The sequence below is a fragment of the Balaenoptera borealis genome, assembly GCF_965194805.1.
Source record: "Balaenoptera borealis genome assembly, chromosome: 4".
NCBI classification, from domain to species: domain Eukaryota; kingdom Metazoa; phylum Chordata; class Mammalia; order Artiodactyla; family Balaenopteridae; genus Balaenoptera; species Balaenoptera borealis.
The window spans coordinates 85,517,256-85,531,807 of NC_138861.1; the positions used below are offsets into that span (position 1 = coordinate 85,517,256).

At 41.6% G+C, this 14,552-nt stretch overlaps 2 protein-coding genes across 11 annotated transcripts in view; one reads left to right on the top strand and one right to left on the bottom strand.

Moving 5' to 3' along the window:
* Nucleotides 1-14,552, bottom strand: part of NSUN7 (NOP2/Sun RNA methyltransferase family member 7) — a 373,856-nt gene that overhangs the window by 182,346 nt on the left and 176,958 nt on the right. The window lies entirely within an intron of this gene.
* RBM47 (RNA binding motif protein 47) overlaps nt 1-14,552 on the top strand; it is a 243,245-nt gene that overhangs the window by 80,907 nt on the left and 147,786 nt on the right. The window lies entirely within an intron of this gene.

Here is a 14,552-nt window from a genome sequence, read left to right on the forward strand (position 1 = left end):
TTATTAAAGTGAGATTGAGGAAACCTTTATGACAGCCGTCTCGCTTAAGTGAGTGGTAAGGCGGGGGTGGGGGAGGGTTGCTGGGGCGTGTGATGTCTTCTTGTACTCATTTACCTCCCAAGGTAACACTGAGTACAGGCTTAGTTGTTTAAAGTTAAAAATTCAGTCCGCATAGAAGCGTAGAGTTGATGAACTCAGACAGCTGACAAATCAGTCACCGGATATTTAAGAAATCAGTTAAAATAAATGAAGTGGAATTTTTCAAATAAGTGATTCATTTTTTTATTTAGGTAAAAGTTCATATACTCTTGGGTACTGTCCCAAGGCATTTGGGGATGAGGCTTCTTTCTTGAAAGCTAATCAGAGATAGTGTCCTCCAGGTACGCACCCATAGGCTGTACTGATTTGAACGAAAAGTCAAGCAACTTTTTTCTAGTGGTGTTGTAATGGCTCACTCAGTTTTCTTTAGCATGAATGTAGGTTAGAAATGTGTTCTTTCAAACTTGTAATGCTGGAGTCACACGAATTTTTTAGGGCAGAGAAAGCAAAGGGTTGACAACACAAACATGAAGAGGTTACCACAGTTTGAAGGACCATTGCAATTTAGACCAAGAGCGTCTGAGAATTGCAGGTGCCAGTCCTAAAGAGTGAAAGGTTGTCAGCAGAGTAAAACACAACCTCTAGACAAAGACAAAGCCAAGTACCCAGTCAGGGCAATGAGATAGCATTTTGCGGGAGTTTGTGTTGCTATTAATTTAAACCATAATCCTTGTCAGATTGAGGATATGAAATCTTGGAGGGAAACAAAACTAAACCAGTCTGAAATGGAAACAGGAGGAAGGAAAGAAAGAAATTTGGGTTTTTGTATCCTTTCTTGTCTACCTTAGCCTTCACCTTGTTCTGATACATTGGGCTGGCCAAGAAGTTCATTCGGACTTTTCCATAACATGGTATGGAAAACCCAAACGAACTTTTTGGCCAGCCCAATACATACCATTGGCCTCTTTGACTTAATTACTGCACACAGAGAGAATGAGGAATCAGACATTTCACAAGAGCCCAGCTCATTACTTCAATATTTGTTAAAGGAAGAAATAAACTGACAAAAACCAGTCTCCCAGCCTAACTCTGCCATGCTTCTTTACCTGACTAGGCTACACTTAAATTCTGCTCAAGAATCTTTTGTGAACATATGCTGAAAATGAATCAAATTTTGAAGATTTATTATCTTTCTCTTAGTTTTTGAGTTTTCAGAAACTTGTAAGATTGAAAACTCGGCATCATCACTTTACTCCAATCTCTATAGTTTTAATTGCCAGTGTATTTTTGATTCCCTACCTGTGCTGCTGTAGAGTAAATTTTGCCCAAAACAGTTGGTGACGCTGAGGATGAAATCAAGATAGGAAGCAAGGAAACTATATGCTTCTGGACACGTGTCTTCAGTACTTGCTCTGACTAGTGTTTAGGACTACTCCCATTTTTTTCCCTCACATGATAAGAGCATTCAGATTAGACTCTTCTCTTTGGTTTACTAGTAACAGAACCTGTTCTCAGTAATTTAAACAAAGATTAGAAGGTTAATGTAGATGAAGTTATTTTCTTACAAAATGAATTTGCTTTCCAAATTCTACTCCTGATCTGTTGATTAAAAATAAATCACGTCCCAGATGATTGAGCTTTGACTGCTGTAGGAAAGTATTTGCCTGTTTCAGACAGGTTCCCATCTCCACATTTCAAGTCCCTTCTGATTTTTCAGGACTGGATACATGGGTGCTGGTGGGAGGAGGGAGGTCTCCTCAAAGTTGGACCGAGGTTCAAGTGAAACTGTGATTCAGTTTTCCCAGAGGATGCATAATCCTAGAAAAAACTTACTCTGAAGAGGACTTAAGTTTGGGATTCATAAGACTTAGAAAAAGGATAGATTTTGCATGAATCTAGAATTTGTGTGCCACACGTTTGTGAAATTACAATGAATATGTAAATGCAGTTTAAAAAGTGTTTGTCGGAATGATTCCAAGTTAAAGGTTATATTGGAACATTTCAGCTACTGGCCTTATTAAGAGATATATTTTTCCTCTTGGGAGCAGTCTCTGTGTCTTATGACGATGTTGATTTTCTGGTTTAATATTGTAAGACGTGTGTGTTAGTCAAAACAACCACCTGCTCAGAGCAATTGCTTCAAAGGACAACTGGAAAAAGATTTTCAATAATGGCAATGCAGGGATGACTTGGGTTATGAGATAGAAGGCCTTTAGAAACTCCAGAGAAGAACTAGCATAGAAATGATAATAAGTAATTGTTCAACTGCCACCTCAAAGTTGTTCAAAACGTCTCATACGGAGGGATTTAGGGGGAAATGGCACCCTGCCACTTTTTGTGTGTGGTCCTGAATCATCTTGTCAGTAAAATGCTCCTGGGATGGTCTGAGCTTGCTTTCTGATCGTTTCTGCTCCTTTCATATTTGCCTCCCCTTCTATTCTGTCAGCCTCTGTATGGGAGAAAGGAGGCAGAGGGAAAGGATATCCTTCCCTTGAAGTCAGTGTACCCCCTCTTTTCAGAACCTCTTTACTTTTTGCCCGGAAAAGGGGGCAAGGAAGGAATTTTCCAGTGAAAGTAGAAGGGGAGAAAGTGTCTGGAGGAATAAAATGCCAAGAAACAGGTGAGCTCCAAACCCTGTTAAGTAATGTGTTCACCCGAAAGCTCACATGGAGATTATCGATGCCCTCCAACTATTGCAGGTGAACTGGCAACTGTAGGAATTTGAGGCTCACCCCCTTTTTGTAATTCAAATGCTCCTAGTGCACTGCAATAGATGGCTCATCTGAATGAGTTCAGGATGTCATCTCTAGGTACAACCCAAAGTAAACCGATTACAAAAGGCACAAGCCTTTCTTTCAACTACGCTCCACTCTGCCTTTCCTCTACTTTCTGCAGTGGTTTAAGGACACCTGAAAAAAAAATCACAACTTAGTTTATGTAATTTAGGTATATACTACGAGCATTCTTTTTCATTGTGGATGTTGAGTTTTTGTCATCTTAGGAACTTAGTTTATGCAAAAGTGATTTGTGGGTGTGTTTAGATGTAAACAGTTTATATGTCTGTAAAATACAAAACATGAGGAAACTGATACTATGATAGAAATGCTCGACTATATTTTATAGTTTCTCTTTTTGGTAAACCCTATCAGGTTTTAAGAGTGGGGTCATTTTAGAAATCAAAAGAACAATCTACCTTTCTGAAGGCCACTTAAGAGAGATGACATCAGAAGACAAAGGGCTGGTGTAACCCTGAAAAACCCTTTGTGATTTTGAGAAAATATCAATCCTTTGGTCTCAGCAGATTCCGGGTAGTGCAAAATGTATACTTAAAATTACAGCCATTTACATTAATCAAGAAAACAATCGCCGACCTCAAATCATGATATTTGTCTTTGGGAATACTGTATGTTTGTGGTTCTTAGGAACATGGCGGCCCAGTGCCAAGACCATAGTAGGTGGGTGTATGTTGATGAAAGGGGATTTGCTGAGAGCGTTTGCCTCCTGATTATGCGCTGCTTTGTCTAATAGTCAATTTTGCTCATATTCCTTGAGTTTCCACCTACTGGGGAAAAAAACAACCTGATCTCAGAAGCAATGGATAATCCACATGTGAGTGAGCAAGAGTTAACTATACATAACAATGGGCAATGGGTGGATGTGCAATAAATGTGGGGCATTGTGTAGCTGAAACAGGAACAGGACACTTCTACCTGACCAAGGAAATGACAGCCTGTAAAAATTATAATAAAAAATATTTACCTTTCAGAGCACTGAGATCTGGCTCAATCATTTTAAGCATTACACATCATGACAAAAGAAAAAAAGAAGTATTTAATAGAGTGAATAAGATTTTTTTCAGATGTTAATTCTCTTAGGTCAATTTGATTGCCATTCTGAAAATGTGTATTTGGGCCTTTTGAGCTCAAGTAAAATATTCATGTTTCTGAAAGTAGGGATCCGTGTCCATGATGATGATAGCACTGTGCCTTTTGAAAAGACAGCTTAAATAATATTTCTTTTTGTTTGCTGTCATTTATTTTTAAAAATAATAACATGGTTCTTGGTACACCAAGCCCTTGCCAAGATTAAGCCCATCTTCTCAGTAGCCTTCTCAAGACAAAGTTGCCTTTGTGTAACAACTGGGAGGATTTGGTGACACAGAAAACTCAGTGGGGCACTGCATGCAACTTATTATTAACAGAAAATTCAATGGCCTGATGTTTTTTCTGTTGCTGTTATTTTTATTCTACCAGCTAATATCTATGATATATTTCTCCATGCAGATGATCTTACTATTTTATTTTAGACTTTCCCAGGGAAGAATGTAGTGGTTGAGAATTTACGTTGGAATTTAGTTAGATTATAAAAGGCAAAAGCTGCAGCATACTGATGCAGAAGAGGACTTGGCTCTGTGGGCTAGTTTGTTCTGGGGGTAGTCAGCAAAATTTGGTCACGTGGAGGGAAAGAAAAGGTAGCTAGCCGGAGTGAAAATGACAACCTGGGGGAAAAGGATGACCATTCACATTAAATTTAAACTCCATGGGGAAGTGGCTAAGAACACAGTCTACCTCGGTTCAAATCCTGGCTTGGCCACGTATGGGCTGTAAGTAGGTTACCTAAAATCTCTCTGTGACTCAGTTTCCCCAACTGTGAAATGCCTACCTCACAAGGTTGTTACAAGGATTAAATAAATTAATCTACTGTGTAAACAGGGCTTGGAACAGTGCCTGGTGTGTAGTCAGTATGATATGGTACATAGTCAACATGATATACGTCATGTTTGGATGTCTTTCTGTGTTTGAATTCTTATCTCACTACCCTACTCCTTTCATGACCTCTTCTGCTGGTTGAAATCCAGGATTCTCTTCCTAAGATCACTCCTTTTGACCAAGTGCCATTGCCATTATAGGCAGGCACTATTTTTGCAAGTTTCTTTTGGTTTTTATATCTTAGTTGTATGGAGAAAATATAACTTAGAATCACCAAGGTGCCTTTTTCTTTTCTCTCAGAGAGCTATATGATGTTGATTAGAAGCAAAAAGAATGATGCTATTATATCTGTCAAGTGAGAGACTGGCAAGTGTCTTGCTGAAAACAGAATATAGATTCTGGAAATGGCTAATGCAAAGTAGAAATATTTTGTGTAAAAGAACTTAATACAATACAGCAAACTTAAGTAGGTCCTATTATGACTTTTGTTGGTTAGTGTTAACTGGTCATAATCATAATCACAGTATGAGACTTTCTCAGAACTGCCACAGTGTCTTATCTGTGCACTTCTCATGGTATTTTATATCACTTACTACTTGTACATATACTGTTTTCCCTGCCAAACAGAAATTAAGAGGCAGGATTTTTGGCTGAATAACATTTGCATCCCTCAATGTTCCTATTTTATAGTTCAGTGCTCAATAAATAAAATAAGAATTTCTTTGCCCAAATTCATTACCATCTAAAATAACAGCATTTTTGCATTCTATAGGCATGTATTATGGATCATATTTATTTGGATGACTTCTACTTTTTTCCACAAGCATTTTAGCAAAACTTGTTGGATAGAATATGATGGAGAGGTAGTGAACTCAGAAAGCAACCAGAATGGAAGCCTTCTCCACAGCTAAGCCTCTGAAAGCGTGGCAGGATGGGGGAGGCCAAGGGTAGGGAGGAGGTGAATTGTTGCAGTGCTTAGGTGCCCACCACATTGTTTAAAAGTTTATACCTCTTTTTTCTGCTCTTTAACATCCTTTGAAAGGCCCAGACTTGTTACTAGGTAATTATGAGAAGGGGAAAAATGCATTTTGTCAAAATTAGAAGGAATTTATTAGATAATTATAGGAAAAAGTGCATTTTCTCAAAATTAGGGAGAGTGAACAAAGAGATCCACTGAGGAAGAACAATACCAAGTGAATATATAGCTCTGTGAGCCACAGTGGTGTGGTGTTTCCAGTGGGGCTGCTGGCATACTCTTGGCTAAGGCAAAGACAAGAGGAAGGAGGGCAGGTGGCTGAAGAAGTATTCAGAGAATTGCCTCCAGTGAAATCCTATTTGCAGAGCAAAGGGAATCCTGTAACAAGCTAGCTCTAACCAGCTGGTGTAAACAATAGTTTGGCCCAGGTGCCTCCTTGGCCCTTTGCCCTACATTGTGGGTTCCAGGATGCACCTCAAGTTATATGTAGAGTTGCCAACGAGTAAACAGAAACTACTAACTCCGAGGGTACTAATGAGCCCTGGAATTTGTGCCTTGTATCTACAGTGGCTCCATATTCATAGACAATCACTCCCAGCAGATGAGACCAAGCCTGGGAAGGCAGGGATCTTGGAATATTCTCCCAGCATCCTTCCCAGAGTGGAATCTAGGAGTCACTCCCGCAGCGGGACGTGTAGGAGGCCCACAGACTCTGAATCAAATGGTAACACCCATGTTTTCACACATCCTAGTAATGTGTGAAGGGTCTTGCCCTTTCCTCATTGGCTAGAGATCAATGAAATTGTCAGGGGAACTGCAGTCTGCTTATCTGTTCTCCCTGCTTCCACCTTTGCCCTTTATCCCATATGCTTGGTTCTTGACTCAGTATCCAGAGCGACTCATGAAACAAAGTCAGATCATGTCAATCCCCTGCTGAAAACCTTCCAGAGCCTCTGTGCCTCCCTCAAAAGCCACATGAAGCACTGCCTTTCTAGTCCCATTACCTCTTTAATCACACCTCCTACCGCTGACTCTGTTAGCACTTTGCTTTAGTCACAGCTTCATGCCCCCCCCGTGGCCTTTGCAGTCTTTGCTCCCTCTCCCTCAACCATCTTCCCCCAGTACATCCACGGTTCACTTTTTCACCTCCTCCAAGTCTTTACTCTTTCTCCTTTTGTCTAAGACAGCACTTCCTCCTTCCTATTGGCACTCTCTATCTCCCTACTCTGCTCTATTTTTTCGTACAGTACTTCTTTCCATGCTATATGATTGTATGGCTCATTGTCTGTCTCTTCCCCACTAGAACGTCTGCTTCATTTATTGATGTATCCCAAGCACCTTAGAGCAGAGTCTGCCACAGAGTAGGTACTCCATAAATACTTGTCGAATAAATAAATAAAACACAGGCTTTTACACAGCACGGGTATGACTGAAAGCGTAGTACTACTTGTGTGTTCTACTCAAAATACAACCACAAACACATCTTTCTGAGTAAGCATGATTTTTTTCCCCCAGACCTCTCCTGTTAAGCTGTCATATTTTCTCTGGTTTCTCTGGTTTCATTATTTTCTGTGCCACCACGAGCCCTTGATGGAGGCCGATGACTAAGTAACGAGCAAGGCACAGCTAAGTGTGGGGATGGTGCAATCATTTCAGCACTTCTCTGTTTCCAAATCAAAGCCTCCTCTTTGGCAATCTTTCTGCGATTTCCATCTGAAACTTACAGCTCTGTTTTGAACAGAGTCTTGTGAATTGCATGCCCTACAGATAATTGCGCTTGACTCACTCATGTTCCTATATTGTTTATCACTTTTTCTATTGTCATTTAATTATAATTAATGATTGTTCTGAAAGTAACTGTCAAGACAACGTGTGTGTGGTTTTTTTTTTTAAACTGTCTCTTTTGACCTTTGAGATTTTGCCAAGTGCCAACTGCTGCTACAGGAGTCCATCTAGATTTTTTCTCAATCGCAGGGCTCAGTTAAGTATTTTCCCTTGACCTGGCCTGAAACGAACGCTAGTGTCTTTGTCTGAGTTGTTAATGTTTCCCCAGAACCTTTTACAAAACTTCAGTCCTGCCTTTACCAACTGGCACAGCCCCTCTCTGATCTGTCGTACTGGTTTGCTAGCCCCTGCCTCACTTTCTCCCTCTGCACAATTTTCCTTGGTTTGGCAAAATTGCATTTCTTTGGTCTTGGAGGTACAGCTCCCTCTGTGCGTCTACCTGCCATTTTTAGATCTATAGCTCTGTAAGGTACTTCCTCAATGGCTGGTGGAATCCTGTGACTACTAGGCTTGGGGACCCTAGAATCGGTCTTGAAGGTGAGTGTACATTCCAGGAAGGTTCTTAGTAGTAAACAAACAAACAAAATATTATGTAAATTCTGCTGAAGGTACATCATGAAGATCCTGGCTTTATTTATTTATTTATTAATAAATTTATTATTTATTTTTTATTATTATTATTTTTGGGCTGCGTTGGGTCTTTGTTGCTGTGCGCGGGCTTTCTCTAGTTGCGGCGAGTGGGGGCTACTCTTCGTTGTGGTGCACGGGCATCTCATTGTGGTGGCTTATCTTGTTGCGGAGCTCAGGCTCTAGGCACGCGGGCTTGGGTAGTTGCGGCACGTGGGCTCAGTAGTTGTGGCTCACGGGCTCTAGAGCTCAGGCTCAGTAGTTGTGGCGCACGGGCTTAGTTGCTCCAGCGACATGTGGGATCTTCCCAGACCAGGGCTCGAACCCGTGTCGCCTTCGTTGGCAGGCGGACTCCCAGCCACTGCACCACCAGGGAAGTCCAATTCAAGAAATTTTAAAATATCCTCAGTATACCTAATAATCAACTAATATTTCTAGTACTTTCTGCAAATCATTTTATTCCTTATATGTACTGAATAGGACATTAAAAATGGGTAGCATATAAATGTTAAATTAGACCTGTTTTTAACAATATACTATGTAGATGGAGCTAGTGGTAATTATTTATGAGTTAGAAAAACTTATCAAAATATAGAACTAGTAAATAGGTATACTTGAAAAAAAAGATGAATATAAATTAAACTGGTTTAAACCAGACATTGAAGTGACCTATTTTTTTGGTATAGACACAGATTCAACTGTTATTTATTGAGTAGCTGCTATGTGCGAGATACTGGTACTAGGTATGCAGTAGAGAACAAAAGTTCTCTGCCTTCATGGGACTTTCTTTGGGGATGGAGAAGGGATTCAGTACCCTGAAGGAACTGAGAGGTACTAGACAATAGAAGGTGGGACTCTGAGCTGGAGTGGTCCGAGATGGCTCCTCTAGGGATGTGATGCTGAAGGTGTCTGATGGAAGAAAAGGTCTAGAAGGTGTAGCATTTATGATGGTCCTAAGGCTGGAAAAAGCTGGGCATGTTGAAGGACGTAAAGGAGGCCGATGTTGCTGCATTGCTGGGAGCAAGGAGCAGAGAGGCACGGGGTAAGGTCATGGGGGTAACTGAGTCCTATAGTATGTAGGCCCTTCATGACCACGGAAAAGAGTTCTGTTCCTCCTGAGCCCAATGAAAAGCCAAGAAAAACAATTTACTTGTTAAACAATAACTGACTATTGGGTGAAGACTGAATTGGAGGGAGGATGTTGTGGCAGACAAAGCGAGATTAGAGTCCCTTTTTGAAGTTGGCAGTGAAGGTGGAGTCATGCTGGTCAACTGGGTGCCGTTTCTTCTGTGCACCTTCTTGCCTTTTTTACAGTCTCAGTTCAGCTGTGGTATGGGTTTCACCAATGGCTGGCAGAAATAGCAAGACTTGGTGATGGCCTGGATGTAGGGTGGACGGAAGGAATGAGGATTCTGGCTGGAGTTACTGAGTTCAATGGGGGAGACCAAAGGAGAACAAGCTGGAGGGGGGCAGAGGGATGCAGGAGCTCAGTTTGGGGCATGTTTACTGAGATGCCTGTTAAACATCTTAAAGAGATGTTGAAAGTTTCCCTTTTGTATCCAGCACTTCTAGCAAGAATGAGAGGCACCTATTATAGGCAACTATTTTGGATTTCATTATATTTTTTTTCACTGTGTCTAAATTTGCACATATAGATAAGGTGTGTGACCTTTATTTATATATCACACATGACTAAACAGTATTCGAACAAGAAATGAGCATCTGTGGTATATAGGAAACTGTGATGGGGGGATGGGTTAACACTGAAAATTTTTAAATATAGTTTTAGCCATTAAGAATCTTCTAATTCAGGGCTTCCCTGGTGGCGCAGTGGTTAAGAATCCGCCTGCCAATGCAGGGGATACGGGTTCTGGTCCGGGAAGATCCCACATGCCGCAGATCAACTAAGCCCATGCGCCACAACTACTGAGCCTGCGCTCTAGAGCCCGCGAGCCACAACTACTGAAGCCTGCACGCCTAGAGCCTCTGCTCCGCAACAAGAGAAGCCACCGCAATGAGAAGCCCGCGCACCACAAGAAAGAGTAGCCCCCGCTCGCCGCAACTAGAGAAAGCCTGTGCACAGCAATGAAGACCCAACGCAGCCAAAAATAAATAAATAAAATAAATAAATTTTAAAAAATCTTCTAATTCAAATTAATCCTATATATATTCAATATTTCAGTATTAATTATACGTTTGATATTTGCATTGTATATTTAACATATGCTACCATATTATAAATATGTATGTGCTAAGATGATTAATATATATTTAATATATTTAGTATAGAATACATATTTAATATGTGTTGAATTTACATTAAATGACATGTTTAATATTGAAAACTAAGTGTAAATCATGCATGAACAAAGACTCATTCCATATTACGGGTGATAAAAAGGAAATATTACAACATGAAATACAGTGGATCTCCTTTGTGAGTTACAACCACTTAGAGGCATGCAAATTCATGCTGCAAATATTGGCATATACAAATGGATCCATTTAGGACGTGCAAATATATTTCTTGTCTCTTCCTTACCTAACTTTACGAAGGGTCTGCTGCACTTCTGCACAGTATGTGAGTGGAAACTGGAAGCCAACACGGACACACTTTAAACTACATTGTGAAAAGCTGATTTGTATCTCTAGCAAACCCGTTTTTTTTTTTTTTATAACTTTTTTTAAAAAATAAATTTATTTATTTTATTTATTTCTTTTTGGCTGTGTTGGGTCTTCGTTGCTGTGTGCGGGCTTTCTCTAGCTGCGGCAAGCGGGGGCTACTCTTCCTTGAGCAGGCTTCTCATTGTGGTGGCTTCTCTTGTTGCGGAGCATGGGCTCTAGGCATGTGGGCTTCAGTAGTTGTAGCACCTGGGCTCAGTAGTTGTGGCTCGCAGGCTCTAGAGCGCAGGCTCAGTAGTTGTGGTGCACGGGCTTAGTTGCTCCACGGCATGTGGGATCTTCCCGGACCAGGGCTCGAACCCGTGTCCCCTGCTTTGGCAGGCGGATTCTTAACCACTGCGCCACCAGGGAAGCCCGCAAACCCGTTTTTTGAGCTTCTAGAGCAAGCAGTTGGGGATATGATAACGAATAAGACATGAGGCTTTTGGAGCTTGGAGGGATGGAAACTATATCTGTACCACCACTGCAAGCACTCCTCCCCCACCAGTGGTTATTCTAAAAATAAAAAATAAAAAGATTGAGCTTATTTTTCCAAATTTGTAGGAATAAAATGCTATATTGTGGTTTGAAGCAATGGAAAACTCTAGTCCAAAGAAGTAATGTTTTAGACAGTCATAAACCATTATGAGTGAGTGGACATAGGAGAGGAGGTTGATAATGTTTTGCAATCACAGCTATAGAAACTGTCAACGGCTGCATCTTTTCATTCTGGTATGTCAACACCAGTGGAGCCCATGAGGCATAATCAAATTTATTGTTGCTTAATTGGGCCAAATGGTGTGGTTTTTGGTTTTGCATAAGATGGGTCACTTTTCAAAAGGATATGTAGTATTTGAAGGTTTCGCATTTATTTCAATGCTGTTTTCAATAAGGAAAATACTTTGGTGAGGAGCTACTACATGTATGTGCCTACGGTAATGAATCATATAGAGAAAAGGGGAGTTGTGTTTGAGTAATTGCTTAACAGCCACCTGTAACTGAATACGTGAAGTTGAAAGTTGAAAACAGAAAATAATAATGGCTCCCAATAACAGTTGACAGTGAAGGAGAACCTACTGTAATGCCAGGCATGACTTTAATCAGAACCAACTGTAAGAATTAGGTCCTCAAGCAGCTTGCCCAGGGTAAATAGTGGTCAGGATTCAGATTCTTGTAAGGTTTCCCAAATGAGGTGGGGTTTGGGAAAGTCCCTGGACCAGGACCAGTCTTCTTACTAAGATCTTCCCTCGGCTTAGCAGACAAGTGACTTTGGACATGGCAATTTATCTCATTGGCTTTCAACTTCTTTGCCTTTTAAATTGGATAGAAAGGAGGGGAGATTTTGGACTAGACATGTTTTGCACAGGCCCCAAATTTCTCTAAGTCTTTTTTTAAAAAATAAATTTATTTATTTGGCTGTGTTGGGTCTTTGTTGCTGCGCGCTGGCTTTTCTCTAGTTGCGGCGAGCGGGGGCTACTCTTCGTTGCGGTGCGTGGGCTTCTCATTGCGGTGGCTTTTCTTTTTTATTTATTTATTTATTTATTTATTTTATTTACTTATTTTTGGCTGCATTGAGTCTTCGTTGCTGCACGTGGGCTCTCTCTAGTTGCGGCGAGCGGGGGCCACCTTTCGCTGCAGTGCGCGGGCCTCTCGTTGTGGCTTCTCCTGTTGCAGAGCACGGACTCCAGGCGTCCGGGCTTCGGTAGTTGTGGCATGCGGACCCAGCAGTTGTGGCCCGCGGGCTCCAGAGCGCAGGCTCAGTAGTTGTGGCGCACGGGCCTAGTTGCTCCACGGCATGTGGGATCCTCCCGGACCAGGGCTCGAACCCGTGCCCCCTGCATTGGCAGGCGGACTCCCAACCACTGCGCCACCAGGGAAGCCCGCGGTGGCTTTTCTTGTTGTAGAGCACGGGCTCTAGGTGCACGGGCTTCAGTAGTTGTGGCACGTGGGCTCAGCAGTTGTGGCTCGCGGGCTCTAGAGTGCAGGCTCAGTAGTTGTGGTGCACAGGCTTAGTTGCTCCGCGGCATGTGAGATCTTCCCGGACCAGGGCTCGAACCTGTGTCCCCTGCATTGGCAGGCGGATTCTTAACCACTGTGCCACCAGGGAAGTCCCTCTAAGTCTTTTTACTTTCATTGTTCAAATCTGTAAAAGGTTGCTATTCATAGGATTTCTAAAGGGAAGATCAAGATGGTGGGAGTAAATGAGGATGGGGCGTAGGGATGGATTAGAAGGGCAGTCACCCTGGCATTAAGTCACAGGAAGAAAATGGCTAGGTTAGATGGCCTGTACAAATCTTACAGAGTTCTTACAGGCTTGATTCTTGATTCTTGAATCCCATTTGAGGTAGTGAATATTGCTGATATATAAGGTGGCTCTAGACCAGTGGTTCTTCACTGGGGGAGATTGTCCTCCAGGGGACATTTGGCAATGTCTGGAGACATTACTGGTTGTCACAGTCTGGGAGGGGCGGAACACTACTGGCATCTCTGGGCAGAGGCCAAGGATGCTTCTAAACATCCTGAAGTGCACAGGACAACCCCTTACAATAAAGAATTATCTGACCCAAAAGTCAATAGTGCCAAGGTTTGGAAACCCCGTTCTAGGTGAGTCTTTGCTCTCTACAACCACTACAGTCTATACAACAAATAGTGTTCCTGCCTTTAGTTTTTAATAGCATCCATCTCTTTTCTGAAGATTCAGGGTCAGAGAAGGAATTTGGGGGAGAAGGTCAGTGACAAAGCCGAATTGAACTCTGTTCTTACGATGCAGGTGTTCACCAGCAGCCTGCTAGAAAAGTTCTCAATAGTTTATTTCTCCCTGGGACTTCCCTGGTGGCGCAGTGGTTAAGAATCCGCCTGCCAATGCAAGGGACACGGGTTCGATCCCTGGTCTGGGAAGATCCCACATGCCGTAGAGCAACTAAGCCCGTGAGCCACAACAACTGAGCCTGCGCTGTAGAGCCCACAAGCCACAACTGCTGAAGCCCGCACGCCTAGAGCCCACGTTCCGCAACAAGAGAAGCCACCGCAATGAGAAGCCCACTCACCGCAACTAGAGAAAGCCTGCATGCAGCAATGAAGACCCAACACAGCCAAAAATATAAATAAATAAATAAATTTATTTTAAAAAAAAAGTTTATTTCTCCCTTTGCCATGGATTCAGTGCTTAATGTCAGTCACTTCACTCTTGCCTTCTCAGGTTCTGAGAATTTTTCCTTAGGTACAACTGGATGTCACTACAATACTTGCAGTATTTTGCTAAACTTTTTTTTTCTTTTTGAGAGGCGTCTTGGTCTTTATACTTCCAGAATTTTGCTATACTTTTTTTTCTTTTTGAGAGGTGTCTTGGTCTTTATAAATTCTAAGAGCTGGGCTTAGAGAAAGTTTGTTAGTAGGGTCTTTTCAGATGTAAAGATGCCTTCAGTTTAAAGCTTTAGGTTAAGAAAGAATGAAGTTGTCCTGTGCTTTATCAAGTCTGTATCTTGGATTCATCTAAAAAAAAAAAATCTTGTACAATGCTTTAAATTCCATGGAGAGAGAAGATCTATATTATATAAATACATGCTGGTGATTGATATATAGACACATTGTCAGCAACTTTGGAGAAACAACAAACATTCAAGGATGTCTAGAAATGAACATGTATTATGCTGACATTTTCCTCTGAAGAAACATTTTGGTCAATATGTGATGTCCTATAGATTTGGAGAAGAAAGATAAATGGATTTAGATTTGCAGTTGTTGCTGGCTGAGGG